Source organism: Dermochelys coriacea, chromosome 1 (assembly GCF_009764565.3).
Source record: "Dermochelys coriacea isolate rDerCor1 chromosome 1, rDerCor1.pri.v4, whole genome shotgun sequence".
NCBI lineage: Eukaryota > Metazoa > Chordata > Testudines > Dermochelyidae > Dermochelys > Dermochelys coriacea.
This window is the reverse complement of record NC_050068.2, coordinates 272,727,797-272,744,244: the sequence shown is the minus strand read 5'-3', so window position 1 is coordinate 272,744,244 and position 16,448 is coordinate 272,727,797.

The window sequence follows — 16,448 nt, the reverse complement described above, 5'->3', positions numbered from 1 at the left end:
CTATAGACCACCGGACCAGGGGGATGAGGTGGATGAAGCTTTCTTCCGGCAACTCACGGAAGCTACTAGATCGCATGCCCTGATTCTCATGGGTGACTTTAATTTTCCTGATATCTGCTGGGAGAGCAATACAGCGGTGCATAGACAATCCAGGAAGTTTTTGGAAAGCGTAGGGGACAATTTCCTGGTGCAAGTGCTAGGGGAGCCAACTAGGGGGAGCGCTTTTCTTGACCTGCTGCTCACAAACCGGGTAGAATTAGTGGGGGAAGCAAAAGTGGATGGGAATCTGGGAGGCAGTGACCATGAGTTGGTTGAGTTCAGGATCCTGACGCAGGGAAGAAAGGTAAGCAGCAGGATACGGACCCTGGACTTCAGGAAAGCAGACTTTGACTCCCTCAGGGAACAGATGGCCAGGATCCCCTGGGGGACTAACATGAAAGGGAAGGGAGTCCAGGAGTGCTGGCTGTATTTCAAGGAATCCCTGTTGAGGTTACAGGGACAAACCATCCCGATGAGTCGAAAGAATAGTAAATATGGCAGGCGACCAGCTTGGCTTAATGGTGAAATCCTAGCGGATCTTAAACATAAAAAAGAAGCTTACAAGAAGTGGAAGGTTGGACATATGACCAGGGAAGAGTATAAAAATATTGCTCGGGCATGTAGGAAAGATATCAGGAGGGCCAAATCGCACCTGGAGCTGCAGCTAGCAAGAGATGTCAAGAGTAACAAGAAGGGTTTCTTCAGGTATGTTGGCAACAAGAAGAAAGCCAAGGAAAGTGTGGGCCCCTTACTGAATGAGGGAGGCAAGCTAGTGACAGAGGATGTGGAAAAAGCTAATGTACTCAATGCTTTTTTTGCCTCTGTTTTCACTAACAAGGTCAGCTCCCAGACTGCTGTGTTGGGCAACACAAAATGGGGAAGAGATGGCCAGCCCTCTGTAGAGATAGAGGTGGTTAGGGACTATTTAGAAAAGCTGGACGTGCACAAGTCCATGGGGCCGGACGAATTGCATCCGAGAGTGCTGAAGGAATTGGCGGCTGTGATTGCAGAGCCCTTGGCCATTATCTTTGAAAACTCGTGGCGAACGGGGGAAGTCCCGGATGACTGGAAAAAGGCTAATGTAGTGCCCATCTTTAAAAAAGGGAAGAAGGAGGATCCTGGGAACTACAGGCCGGTCAGCCTCACCTCAGTCCCTGGAAAAATCATGGAGCAGGTCCTCAAAGAATCAATCCTGAAGCACTTAGAGGAGAGGAAAGTGATCAGGAACAGTCAGCATGGATTCACCGAGGGAAGGTCATGCCTGACTAATCTAATCGCCTTTTATGATGAGATTACTGGTTCTGTGGATGAAGGGAAAGCAGTGGATGTATTGTTTCTTGACTTTAGCAAAGCTTTTGACACGGTCTCCCACAGCATTCTTGTCAGCAAGTTAAGGAAGTATGGGCTGGATGAATGCACTATAAGGTGGGTAGAAAGCTGGCTAGATTGTCGGGCTCAACGGGTAGTGATCAATGGCTCCATGTCTAGTTGGCAGCCGGTGTCAAGTGGAGTGCCCCAGGGGTCGGTCCTGGGGCCCGTTTTGTTCAATATCTTCATAAATGATCTGGAGGATGGTGTGGATTGCACTCTCAGCAAATTTGCGGATGATACTAAACTGGGAGGAGTGGTAGATACGCTGGAGGGGAGGGATAGGATACAGAAGGACCTAGACAAATTGGAGGATTGGGCCAAAAGAAATCTAATGAGGTTCAATAAGGATAAGTGCAGGGTCCTGCACTTAGGATGGAAGAATCCAATGCACCGCTACAGACTAGGGACCAAATGGCTCGGCAGCAGTTCTGCGGAAAAGGACCTAGGGGTGACAGTGGACGAGAAGCTGGATATGAGTCAGCAGTGTGCCCTTGTTGCCAAGAAGGCCAATGGCATTTTGGGATGTATAAGTAGGGGCATAGCGAGCAGATCGAGGGACGTGATCGTTCCCCTCTATTCGACACTGGTGAGGCCTCATCTGGAGTACTGTGTCCAGTTTTGGGCCCCACACTACAGGAAGGATGTGGATAAATTGGAAAGAGTACAACGAAGGGCAACGAAAATGATTAGGGGTCTAGAGCACATGACTTATGAGGAGAGGCTGAGGGAGCTGGGATTGTTTAGTCTGCAGAAGAGAAGAATGAGGGGGGATTTGATAGCTGCTTTCAACTACCTGAAAGGGGGTTTCAAAGAGGATGGCTCTAGACTGTTCTCAATGGTAGCAGATGACAGAACGAGGAGTAATGGTCTCAAGTTGCAATGGGGGAGGTTTAGATTGGATATTAGGAAAAACTTTTTCACTAAGAGGGTGGTGAAACACTGGAATGCGTTACCTAGGGAGGTGGTAGAATCTCCTTCCTTAGAGGTTTTTAAGGTCAGGCTTGACAAAGCCCTGGCTGGGATGATTTAACTGGGACTTGGTCCTGCTTTGAGCAGGGGGTTGGACTAGATGACCTTCTGGGGTCCCTTCCAACCCTGATATTCTATGATTCTATGATTCTAAGTGGACTACCTGAGTTGGAGACCCCATGATTTTCAGAGTCCAGCTCTAATTAAAATGTGAACTCCCACCTCTAGTCAGCTAACAAGACCAGCCTCCATAACCCACTTGTTAAATTTTCAAGCAAACAAATTTATGCTGTCTTCCATGCTGTCCCTCACTCTTGGGAGGAGCACCCCATATTTGATTTTAATAGGGCTTTTGATAGTCCCACATGACATTCTCATAAACAAACTACGCAAATATGGTTTAGATGAAATTACTATAAAGTTGGTACACAACTGGTTGAAAGACCTACTCAGAGAGTTGTTGTCTATGGTTTGCTGTGAAACTGGGAAGATGTATGTAGTGGAGAATCATAGGAGTTAGTTCTAGGTCTGGTACTATTCAATATTTTCATTAACAACTTGGGTAAGGAAGTGAAGAGTATGCTTCTAAAATTTGTGGATGACAGCAAGCTGGGAGGGCTTGCAACCACTATGGAAGACAGGATTAGAATTCAAAATGATCTTGAAAAAAATCGGTCTGAAGTCATCAGAATGAAATTCAATAAACACAAGTGCAAAGTACTTCTCTTAGAAAGGAAAAAAAAATGCACACCTGCAAAATGGAGACTAACTAGTTAGGTGGTAATACGACTGAAAAGTATCTGGAGATTATAATGGATGTTGGGGTTCCCCCGAGACCTCTTCAACTAGGTTCCCCAAGAATTCAGTTTAACTCCAGTCTCATCACTTTGGTTCCTTTACCTTTTTAAACAGCACAGCTATGCTGAGTTGATCAGATTCAAGCGTAGGGAGTGGGTATAGAGCATACCACACATCTAAAGTGACACAGCAAAACTTTTTATATATATATATATATATATATATATATATATATACACACACACACACACACATATACATATATATACACATATACACACATACATAATTACTTACACTAATAACACATTCATAACTATGCATTGCATCATATGCTTCATGATTGGCTTGGCTACTTTTCAGGTCATGGTCTGTCCGTCTGCTGTTCATGTAGAACCTGATCTTTACATCCCAGGTTTATCTTGTCCATTGTCTCTAGCGTCAGGGTATGCCAGCTTATCTGAGCTCGCATAGATATCCTGACTCCAACATACTGCTTGTTAAGCTTGTGGCACCTTAGAGACCAACACATTTATTTGAACATAAGCTTTTGTGAGCTACAGCTCAGTTCAACCGATGAAGTGAGCTGTAGCTCACGAAAACTTATGCTCAAATAAATGTATTGGTCTCTAAGGTGCCACAAGTACTCCTTTTCTTTTTGCGAATACAGACTAACACGGCTGCTACTCTGAAACTTGTTACGCTTGTTAACCTTCCATTCACCTTCCCAGTCATGCCCACCAAGAAATGATGTCTTACATTTGTCAAGGAGATAGTTGTGTTTGGATCTGTTAGTCTCTAAGGTGCCACAGGACTCTTTGTATATGTCAAGTTACTTATGCCCAGCCAGGCCTAATTTTACTCCTTTGTTTTCTATCAGTACAGCGTTCTTTTCATATCAATTATTTTTTTTCCTCCTTTTTGCTTGTTTTCAAGGCTTATTATTTACAAACTAATTCCCGGGACTACACTGGTGGTTACTAATTGGAGAACTATTAAAAATAAGCTTAATATCTGAACTACAGCATGGAGACTTATCTCCTCTGGGATAGCCCACTGAGGGTGTAAGCCCACATTGTAAGACAGCTCTGCCTTTGAAGTATCCTTATATAATTTTAACTTTTCTTTTATTTTAATTACATTTTGAAAACCTGGTACAAAATATAAAAATCTTTCCATTGATCCCCACAGGAAATTTAGGTGTGAAACAGAACATAGGTCAGTTAGAGTAATATTCCCCAGGTCCATACCACCACACGATCCTTATCACCAATATAGGTAGTTTTTAGTTTACTAGTGTCCCTGCATCTCAGCTATACTGTGCAATTTGGAGGCTGTTCTCCCAGAGTGAACCCACATACCAGCAACTCCATCTGTAAGACATTACACCTGCACATATAAGTGTTCCCCAGATGCAAACAGCAGTACAAGTGTGGTGCATTGCATTGTCTTGCGACATTATTTGAAGAGGGAGAACAAATGTCTTCCACACTGTATGAGTTGTAGTTCTTTTCACATTTAACTTCATGCTACTGGACTCTTGTTAACTTTCTGACCCTGTACCAATTAGTATTACCTCCTTTCTACCAACTTTTTAACTTTGCTGTGATGATGAAAGAGGGCTACTTTCTTCGTTCTATGTTACTTAAGGCCTCTTACTTTATATAGCATATATTTCCCATATACTGCACATTATTGATTTTGCCTTTTACCTGTCATGATAGGAAATTAACTTTATCTTGTACATTAAAAGAAATCACGCCTTACATACAAAATAGATTAAAAACTTCTCAAAATTTTTTTGCTTTGTTGATTTTCAAAATACAATATTCTAGATGCTAATTTTCACTGAACCCCTTGTTCATGGAATGGATGAAGTACCTCTGTTGCTAGCTTCTGTTGAAATGCTTAGTCACGTTTCCACAGCGCCTCTATGTCACAGCTAGGTTTTGAAGCGACATACCAGTCTCACACAGCTCAATTCCACCCATGTCCCAGCTCCCATGTCAATTCCACCAAGCTCCCTCCAGTTTCATTGCTGTCCCACACTGGAAGCCTTATGCATTTTAAAAGTTTACTTTGTTCATAAAGTCCTTTCAATAGTTTTTGACCTAATCACTCAGAGCCACCTCAAGGCTTGGTGTTGGTGTTCCTAATGTTGCTACTCTTGTGAACCACCCTTCCCCGCCCCCCCACCAACAACCTGCCCTTGCTGTTAGTTCAGAGGTGCACTCTCTCTCTTTCAGTTTTCATTCTCTTCCTGCAGATCTTTCAGCTGCTGTTTCATTACTGAAAAAGGATCCCTTTCATTACCCTGGTTCTGGCCATGCCTGCCACAACTACACATCCTCTAATTCTTATTTAAAATGATGTTGAACTTCATAAAGCCATTGCAGTAACAAAGCCAGTTAACACCAGCTACTTGTGTTTGGCTTCAGAAGGGGGGAAAGTGGCAAAGACTGTCAGGAAACATTGGCAGTTGCTTAAAAAGTGTCTGTCAGTTTTTGCAACTTGGAAGGAAAAGGTCAAATAGATTTTCAGTGGAATCTCTTACAAGTCCATTCATTTTAGACATACAAAATAGATTTTTACAAGCCAGGATTGTTTGTTTAGGTCCATATAATCTTGCATAATTACTCAAATGTATTTGCATTTCTTTTAAGCATTTGGCTCAATACCTCTTGCATTGCCCTAATTATATTTTATACAGCTGTACCCAGATTACATTCCCTACTTTCACATTCAGAGGCAGCCAAGTTCACATGGAAACCTCTTATTTACTTTTAGTGATTTTGACTAAATTGTCTGTAGTCAAATGATTCAAATCAGATTGTCTCTTTGCCCACAGCAGTCATTTACAGCTGTTAATTTAGAGGCCATTCCTTTGGGAAAAGAGCCTCTTTTCCTTCAGAATGGCTATGAAGGTTCCTGAGGACAAATGCATAGTGGTGGTAGTTGTCACCACCTGATGTCCCCTTCCATAATTTGCTTGACTACCAGTGTTCCACCAGGCAAGACTGCAGAGAGTTGTACTGCCATAACCAGGTTTTGTTATTAAACCATGCATTCTCTTTTCCCTTCCTACTGCATGTTATGTCTAATACCTTTACTATCCCAGACTGCTTAATCCCTTCAGCACTCTAAAGTTTCTACCCATCTGTATAGATGCTCCCTTTAACTCCTTGCTGCCTTTCCTTAAATCACCTACTTATCTTCAAAAGTGAGACATTTCTCAGCCAATTTCTTTCAGGGGTGCTGAATTTATCTTTGTGCTTTTTTTGCACTCACTCTTTAGCTACAAATACTGTTCTCCCAGTGGTTGCCTATGGGTTTTAATCTTTACAATTTTCAAAAGATCTTTGCTCTGCTCTGCCAAGCATTCTTTTACCTATGTATCCAAAGTACCTCTGTCTATTCCACTTATGTTACTGAATTTCTCTTTAGGAAAGCCTTCTATACTATAATTTAATAACTTTTTTGTTTTTCCTTGTATGACTTGTCTAATACAATTTTCTGGAGTTCCTTTCCCACCCCAGTTTTAGTCTCCCACATCATGTCTCTGGGGAGTTGATAGGGACCTCCTTCAGATCTTATTCACTTCTCCAGTGCCCTGGAAACCTGCTAAAATTGAAAGCCTTCCAGTGCACTTTCTAAACTGCTGGGTTTGATCCTTGACAGTAAAACTACAGATACACCTAGATGGTACCTGCTCCAGATGAATGGAATCAGAGTCAGAATACCATTACATTGGGGTTCTCCCAGGAACTCTTCCACTCCGTTCCACACAAACACAGTTTGACTCCAGTCTCATCACTCAGGTTCCTTTATTTGGCATACAGCAAAGCTACGCTGAGTTGATAATACTCCAGCATAGGTGGTGGGTATAGGGTGTACACACATCCAAAGTTACACAGCAATACTTTGCCTTATGTACATTTTTACCAACACTAACTATCCATTGCACCATACACTTCATTATTGACTTGGTTACTTTTCAGGAACCAATCCCTGTACAGTATGCTCTGCCCACGTGTTGTTCATGTAGAACCTGATCTTTACATTCTAAGTTTATCTTGTCCATTGTCCCGAACTCCAGAGTGTTCCTGCTTATCTGACCTAGTACAGATATCCTGACTCCAGTATATTGCTTGTTAAGCCCCTAGTTACAACTTAACCTTCCATTCACCTTCCCAATCATGCCCACTAAGAAATGAGGTCTTATTTATGTCAAGTAACTTATGCTCAGCCAGGCCTACAGTGGACCACACATTGAATGAGTCAACAATATGATGCAGTTGCTAAAAGGGCTAATTTCATTGTGTGGTTTATTAACAGGCCTGTCATATGCAAGACAGAGGAGGTAATTGTCCTGCTCTGTTCAGCACTGATAAGGCCTCAGCTGAAGTATTGAGTCCAGTTTGGGGCACCACACTTTAGGAAAGATGTGGATACATTGGAGAGAGTACAGACGAGAGGAACAAAAATGATGAAAGGTTCAGAAAACGTGACCTATGATTAAAGATTTAAAAAACTGGGCACTTTTAGTCTTGAGAAAAAAAGACTGAGGGGGGATCTGATAACATATTTGAAGACTGCTAAGGCCTATTATAAAGAGGATGGTGATCAATTGTTCTCTGTGGCTATGTCTATACAGGGATAAAAAACATGGCCGGCCTGGGTCAGCTGACTTGGGCTCCAGGGCTGAAAAATTGCCATGTAGATGTTCAGGCTCAGGCTGGAGCATGAGCTCCAAGACACTGCAAAGGTGAGGGATCCCAGGGCTCAGGCTCCAGTTTGACCTCAAACGTCTACACAGTAATTTTTAACCCCGCAGCCCAAGTCCTGTGTCAGCTGACCCAGGCCAGCTGCAGCCAGGCTAGGGGTCTTTTATCCTTGGATAGACATACCTGGCATCCACTGAAGGTAGGACAAGTAGTAATGGACTTAACCTGCCACAAGCGAGATTTAGATTAGATATTAGGAAAAACTTTCTAACTATAAGGTTAGTTAAGTATTAGAATCAGCTTCCAAAGGAGATTGTGGAATCCCCATGCGAGTCGGTGCTTCAGTGCAACAGCATCCCCTCACGGACAGGCAGGGCATGGCACCTCAGCTCACTCAGCATGGCCGAGCTGTTAGTCTATTATTGGTGCCCAGGGATCTAAACACCCTCTCTGTTTTTATATCTGCCAGGGGATTATTAGCGGAACCCAGACCTCCCAACTCTACTTGGTTCCAGCTCAGGGCCTCAAGCTAGATTAGGGCTGCCAGGTGTCTGGTTTTCAATTTGAAAGTCCTGTCAAAAAGGAACACTGGCGGCTCTGGTCAGCACTGCTGACCAAGCCATTAAAAGTCTGGTTGGCAGGGCTGGCAGGCTCTCTACTTGGCTCCGCGCAGCTCCCAAAAGCAGCCACATGTCCCTCTGGTTTCTAGGCAGAGGGACAGGTAGGGTGACTCTGTACGCTACCCCTGCCTGGAGCACCAGCTCCGCAGCTCCCATTGGCTGGCAACTGGGGCCAATGGGAGCTGTTGGGGCAGCACATGCAGGCAGAGGAAGCACGCACAATGCAGAGCCACCTGGTTTTTCTGCCTAGGAGCTGAGGGACTGTCACCACTTCTGGGAAGCCCCCCAAGGTAAGCACCGCCCAGAGCCCACTTCCCACACTCCAACCCTCTGCCCCAGCCCTAAGCCTCCTCCCACACCCAAACTCTCTCCAGGAGCCTGCTCCCCACAGTCCAACCCCCTGTCCCAGCCCAGAGCCCCCTTCTGCACTCTGAACCTCTCATTTTTGGCCCCACCCTGGAACCTTCAGTCCCAGCCCAGAGCCTGTACTCCCTCCCACATCCCAACCCCTTGCCTCAGCCTGGAGTCCCCTCCCACACTCTGAACCCCTCAGCTTCACCCCCAAGCCCAGATCCCAATCCTGCACCCCCAACCCCTTATCCCTGGCCCCAATCCAGAGCCCATACCTCAACCCCCATCCCAGCTGAGAGCCCCCTCCTGTACCCTGAACCCCTCATTTCTGGCCCCACCCTGGAACCCACACTGCTAGCCAGAGCCCTCATTCTCTCCCGCACCCCAACCCTTGCCCCAGCCCAGTGAAAATGATCAAGTGAATGAGGGTGGGGAGAGTGAGCAATGGGCTTGGGAGGGGGGGAAGAAGTGAGCAGGGGTGGGGCTTCTGAGAAGGAAAGGGGCAGGGCCTCAGAGAAAAGGCAAAGCAGGGGGTGAGGCAAGGGTGTTCAGTTTGTTTGATTAGAAAGTTGGCAACCCTACGCTAGATAAGCTGCATCAGGGTTCATCAATTCCAGCTGTACCCTAAACTCCATTCTACCTTCCCACAGATTTCTGTAGGGTCTTCAGCCTGTTGTTTTGGTCATCTCCTTCTGGGGTGTTGTCCCTGAGTAGCTGTTCAGCAGCTTGCTAACAGGAGTTCCCTTCTCCAGCCTGCTCACTCCACCATGCAACTCTTCTTCTCAGTCCTTTTATCCTCCCAACTGCTGAAAAGCTGCCAATCAGCCCAGTCCAGCAGTGCCTGTGTTAACCCTTTGGTTGCTGGGCCACAGGGCTACCTTCATGACACCCCATCATTAAAGGATTTAAGAACAGGTAGGACAATACCTGTCAGGGATGGTCTAGGTTCACTTGGTCCTGCCTCAACACAGTAGGCTGGACTTGATGATCTCTTGAGGTCCCTTCCAGCTCTATGTTTCTATTATTCTATAAGCATTTGCAAAGCTATCTCATTATTCTCCTCTAAATTCCTCCTTAAAACTCTCTTCTTCCAAGATGCCTACAAAAAACTTGGCAACAGTTAGATGGCTGGTGTGCTAATACCACTGCTCATCATGGTGAACATTGTTGTGTCATTGTTTCTGTGTACATCCTTTTTGTCTGTATCCATCTGTTGTCTCTTGTCTTAAACATAGATTGTAAGCTCTTAGGGGCAGAGAATGTCTTTTGATTCTGTGTTTGTACAGTGCCTAGCACAATGGTCCATGACTGAGGCTATTAGGCACTAGGATAATACAAATAATAAAATGTCTTGCTCATAAACTCAAAGGGCCATACCATATCAAAACCATAGGCTCCTCTTTCCCCTCCAGAGATTTTGGGACATTCACCTTATACAGGTTCCTTATGCTGTCATTGTATGGGAGGGGGTTGGGAGATTACAGAAGAGGCAAGAGGTATTAGTCTTCCCATCTGCTCTTTATAAATATATCAGAGGGATAAATACAGGAGAGAGAGAGGAATTATTTAAGCTCAGCACCAATGTGGACACAAGAACAAATGGGTATTGGTAGTCATGGGGAGCTCTCACTTCTGGAGTCTCCATGTGGAGGGCTTGCCTCAGGGCTCTTATGGTATACACAGAATCTATTAGACTCATGGACGAAATGCTCAAGTTCACGTTCTATGGACTTCCTATGAAACCTGCTACAGATGTATTTTCTATTGGACAGAAGGTATGCAATTCACTTGCATGTCACCTATTCTCTGCCTCTCTCTGACAGTGTACCATGGTAGTTTCATTGTAAATGGGAACTCTAGCACGATGCCTGGAATGATTTCCCTGTCTGAAAATTTTTATTTACATTCTCATTAGTCTTTGGACAAGAAAAATACCCTTTTCTCAGGAATTGCTTGTATTTTGGGGCCCCATCTATGATACAGAAAATGCCATTTTAAAAATTATGAAAAAAATAGGTTTAATAGATTTCCATTAGCATACCCATGCCACCAGTGTGGCTAGTGTAGTGTTAACCACTACAGTCAGTAGCTATTGCCCTTGTGTATTTGAGAGGTGTATTTGCCTCCAGAACCTGTCCTACATCATGTGACTGAGGCTCCTAATACTAGTGGAACAAACACACTAGATGAGGGTGTTTTCAAAAGACTTTTTGGCATGTATTCAGGGTCTGGGATAAAACATAACCCCCCAATATCTTTAGAAAAAAGCTAGAGCACTATTTATTCTTCAAGTCAGTTTTCATATGCTTCTATTAATTTGGTAACTAAAGGGTCCAGTATTGTAAACAGTGTGCCCCTATTAAAGTGCTGACATCAAGTGTAACTGGACAAGAAATTTTCTTTAATGAGAAAAGATCACAAATATTTGTCCAACTAAAGGAGGTCTATGTGTCTAGACATCATGTTTACCTCCTCAGGCTGAAAAACAAGGACTAATTGTTTCAGTAGAACTGAGTGGTACCAGCACAGATTCATAGATTCATAGATACTAAGGTCAGAAGGGATCATTCTGATCATCTAGTCCGACCTCCTGCACAGCGCAGGCCACAGAATCTCACCCACCCACTCCTATAAAAAACCTCACCCATGTCTGAGCTATTGAAGTCCTTAAATCATGGTTTAAAGACTTCAAGGAGCAGAGAAGCCTCCCTCAAGTCACCCATGCCCCATGCTACAGAGGAAGGCGAAAAACCTCCAGGGCCTCTCCAATCTGCCCTGGAGGAAAATTCCTTCCCGACCCTAAATATGGCAATCAGCTAAACCCTGAGCATATGGGCAAGATTCACCAGCCAGATACTACAGAAAATTCTTTCCTGGGTAACTCAGATCCCATCCATCTAATATCCCATCTCAGGGGATTTGGCCTATTTACCCTGAATATTTAAAGATCAATTACTTACCAAAATCCCATTATCCCATCATACCATCTCCTCCATAAACTTATCAAGTAGAATCTTAAAACCAGATAGATCTTTTGCCCCCACTGCTTCCCTTGGAAGACTATTCCAAAACTTCACTCCTCTGATGGTTAAAAACCTTCGTCTGATTTCAAGTCTAAACTTCCTGGTGGCCAGTTTATACCCATTTGTTCTTGTGTCCACATTGGTGCTGAGCTTAAATGATTCCTCTCCCTCTCCTGTATTTATCCCTCTGATATATTTATAGAGAGCAATCATATCTCCCCTCAACCTTCTTTTAGTTAGGCTAAACAAGCCAAGCTCCTTAAGTCTCCTTTCATAAGACAAGTTTTCCATTCCTCGGATCATCCTAGTAGCCCTTCTCTGTACCTGCTCCAGTTTGAATTCATCCTTTTTAAACATGGGAGACCAGAACTGCGCACAGTATTCTAGGTGAGGTCTCACCAGTGCCTTGTATAACGGTACTAAAACCTCCTTATCCCTACTGGAAATGCCTCTCCTGATGCATCCCAAAACCGCATTAGCTTTTTTCACAGCCATATCACATTGGCAGCTCATAGTCATCCTATGATCAACCAATACTCCAAGGTCCTTCTCCTCTTCCATTACTTCTAATTGATGCGTCCCCAACTTATAACTAAAATTCTTGTTATTAATCCCTAAATGCATAACCTTACACTTCTCACTATTAAATTTCATCCTATTCCTATTACTCCAGTTTACAAGGTCATCCAGATCCTCCTGTATAATATCCCGATCCTTTTCTGAATTGGCAATACCTCCCAGCTTTGTATCATCTGCAAACTTTATTAGCACATTCCCACTTTTTGTGCCAAGGTCAGTAATAAAAAGATTAAATAAGATTGGTGCCAAAACCGATCCCTGAGGAACTCCACTGGTAACCTCCCTCCAACCTGACAGTTCGCCTTTCAGTAGGGCCCGTTGCAGTCTCCCCTTTAACCAATTCCTTATCCACCTTTTGATGTTCATATTGATCCCCATCTTCTCCAATTTAACTAATAATTCCCCATGTGGCACGGTATCAAATGCCTTACTGAAATCTAGGTAAATTACATCCACTGCATTTCCTTTATCTAAAAAATCTGTTACCTTTTCAAAAAAGGAGATTAGGTTGGTTTGGCACGATCTACCTTTTGTAAAACCATGTTGTATTTTGTCCCATTTACCATTGACTTCAATGTCCTTAACTAATTTCTCCTTCAAAATTTTTTCCAGGACCTTGCATACTACAGATGTCAAACTAACTGGCCTGTAGTTACCCGGATCACTTTTTTTTCCTTTCTTAAAAATAGAAACTATATTAGCAATTCTCCAATCATTCGGTACTACTCCTGAGTTTACAGATTCATTAAAAATTCTTGCTAATGGGCTTGCAATTTCAGGTGCCAATTCCTTTAATATTCTTGGATGAAGATTATCTGGGCCCCCCGATTTAGTCCCATTAAGCTGTTTCAGTTTCGCTTCTACCTCAGATATGGTAATATCTACCTCTATATCCTCATTCCCATTTGTCATGCTACCATTATCCCTAAGATCCTCTTTAGCCTTATTAAAGACTGAGGCAAAGTATTTGTTTAGATATTGGGCCATACCTAGATTATCTTTAACCTCCACTCCATCCTCAGTGTTAAGCGGCCCCACTTCTTCTTTCTGAGTTTTCTTCTTATTTACATGGCTATAGAACCTTTTACTATTGGTTATAATTCCCTTTCCAAGGTCCAACTCTACTTGACTTTTAGCCTGTCTCACTTTATCCCTACATGTTCATGTTCATTATCCCTACATGTACCTCAATTAGGTAGCTTTCCTTGCTGATCCCTCCCATCTTCCACTTCCTGTATGCTTTCTGCTTCTTCTTAATCACCTCTCTAAGATGCTTGCTCATCCAGCTTGGTCTACAACTCCTTCCTATGAATTTTTTCCCCTTTCTTGGGATACAGGCTTCCGATAGCTTCTGCAGCTTTGATTTAAAGTAATCCCAGGCCTCCTCTACCTTTAGATCCATAAGTTCTTCAGTCCAATCCACTTCCCTAACTAATTTCCTTAATTTTTGAAAGTCAGCCCTTTTGAAATCAAAAACCTGAGTTGCAGATTTATTTTTGTTAATCCTTCCATTTAGTTTGAACTGAATTAGCTCATGATCACTTGAACCAAGATTGTCCCCTACAACCATTTCTTCTATGAGGTCCTCGCTACTCACCAAAATTAAATCTAAAATGGCATCCCCTCTAGTTGGTTCAGCAACTACTTGATGAAGGAATCCATCAGCTATCGCATCTAGGAAAATCTGAGCCCTATTATTATTACTAGCACTGGTCCTCCAGTCTATATCTGGGAAGTTAAAGTCCCCCATGATCACACAGTTTCCATTAGTATTTACTTTATTAAAGACATTAAAAAGGACTCTATCCATATCCAAATTAGATCCCGGAGGTCTATAGCACACCCCAAGCACGATCGTAGGAGAGACTTTACTAGTTTTCTTTCCAATGTAATTTTTGCCCAGACGGACTCCGTCTTATCCATTGCATCGCTTCTTATTTCTTTACATTCTACCTCATCATTGATATACAATGCTACTCCACCACCTTTACTTTTGTTTCTGACTTTCCTAAACAGCACATACCCTTCAATATCTGTAGTCCAGTCATGGCTACTATTCCACCATGTTTCTGTTATCCCTATAATATCTGGTTTCACTTCCTGCACCACTAGCTCTAGTTCCTCCATTTTGGTACCTAGGCTCCTCGCATTGGTGTATAAACATCTTAATTTTTGCTGTTTGACCTCGCTCACATTTTGTAACCTATTAGGCACAGTCATTCTACAGCCAGTATAACCTATTAGACTAGTATCCACACCGCCCTCGCTACTTATATACATTCTCCTACCCACGGCTGTATCCTTTCTTACTTCATCTTCTTCCCTCTCAATGCTAAAATCTGGCGTGGAGATTTCCTGGACATCTCCCAACCATCTCCCCCTAATTCCTGGTTTAAAGCTCTCTTTATCAGTTGTGCCAGCCTCGATCCTAGAAGTCTATTTCCTTCCCTACTCAGATGAAGTCCATCCCGAGAGAACTGTCCTCCGTCCGTGAATGCCTCCCAGTGGCCATACATCCCAAAGCCCTCCTTATAGCACCACTGCCTAAGCCATCTGTTGACAGTCATAATCTTGTCAGACCTTTGTTGCCCTTCTCTAGGAACAGAAAGGATCCCACTAAAGATCACCTGAGCCTCAATTTCCTTAAGCGTCTTCCCCAGCCTAGCATAGTCTCCCTTAATACTTTCCAGTGAGAATCTAGCCGTATCATTTGTTCCCACATGAAGGATAATTAGGGGATTCTTTCCCGCTCCCTTTAGGATGCTTTTCAACCTCAGGTCTACATCCCGTATTTTATCACCCGGAAGACAGCACACCCTTCTATTCTCTGGATCAGCTCTAGTTACAGGCCTGTCTATTCTTCTCAATAAAGAGTCCCCGATCACATAGACCTGCCTTTTCCTGTTGACTGTGCTATTCTCCAGTCTCTCCCCTGTTCCCTCTGGCTGCAAGTTCTTTCCATTCCTATTTTCCCTTATAATCTTCTTCAACCCAACCTGTATCCTCCTGGGGCTCATATTTGGTGTAGTCTCCCTTGACTCTTCCGCTTTTCCTATAGGACTAGCCTCTCTTCTCTTCTTCCTTACCCTTCCACCTTCAACAAGTACCTGCTGAGCCCCTTCTTCATTTTCCAACTCTGCAAACCTATTCCTAAGCTCTATTTCTCCTTCACTAGCCCGTCTTTTCCTCTGCCTGGTTCTTTTAGTCACATGTTTCCACTGAACACTTTCCTCACCCAGTCTCCCCTCAAAATTCCATAGCCCTGCTTCCATCCGTGACTCTGAGCTTTTCCCTTCAGATACCTCATATCTTTGCTCCATCATCTGCTCAAACCCCTTCCTAAACTCAACCAGACTTTCCACCTGCATCTCCAAACCTCGGATCTTTTCCTCCATCAGCTCTAACAGACGGCATTTCATGCAGAAAAAACTCTTACCGGTTCCCCCCTCCAGGATCATGTACATACCACAGCTTCCACATCCAGTCATCCTCAATGTGTCTTCCACTACAGGAGTCACTCCCACAGCTGCCTCCATATCTGTCATAGCCTTCCCACCTAAATCCTGTTAATCTGGGAAACACAAGCCACACCAAAAAGACCACCCCCGCAGCAAAAGCAAACCCCAAACAAGCACCACAATACAAACTCCCCTTACAAACTCCCATTCAAACTCCCCTGTTTAGAGCTCTGTTTGCTAGCTCCTGTGCCGCTGCAGCTGTCTGTCAGTTAATAGCTGAAATGTTTTTGGCTTATGAATAATTCTTAGGCTGATTGAAAGGAAATAATGATAAGCACAGACTGTCAGAAACAATTTTGTATGTTCCTATCCCTTCAATTATGTTGCAGTCAAAGCTATGCCAAGCCCACATTGTATATGGTCACCTATCACGGCTGGTGTTTTAAAACACTGGTTAACATTTTCAAACCTGAGTTCCTGAAATTAATAGCTGGAGCTATAAATTCTGGCTCCCAT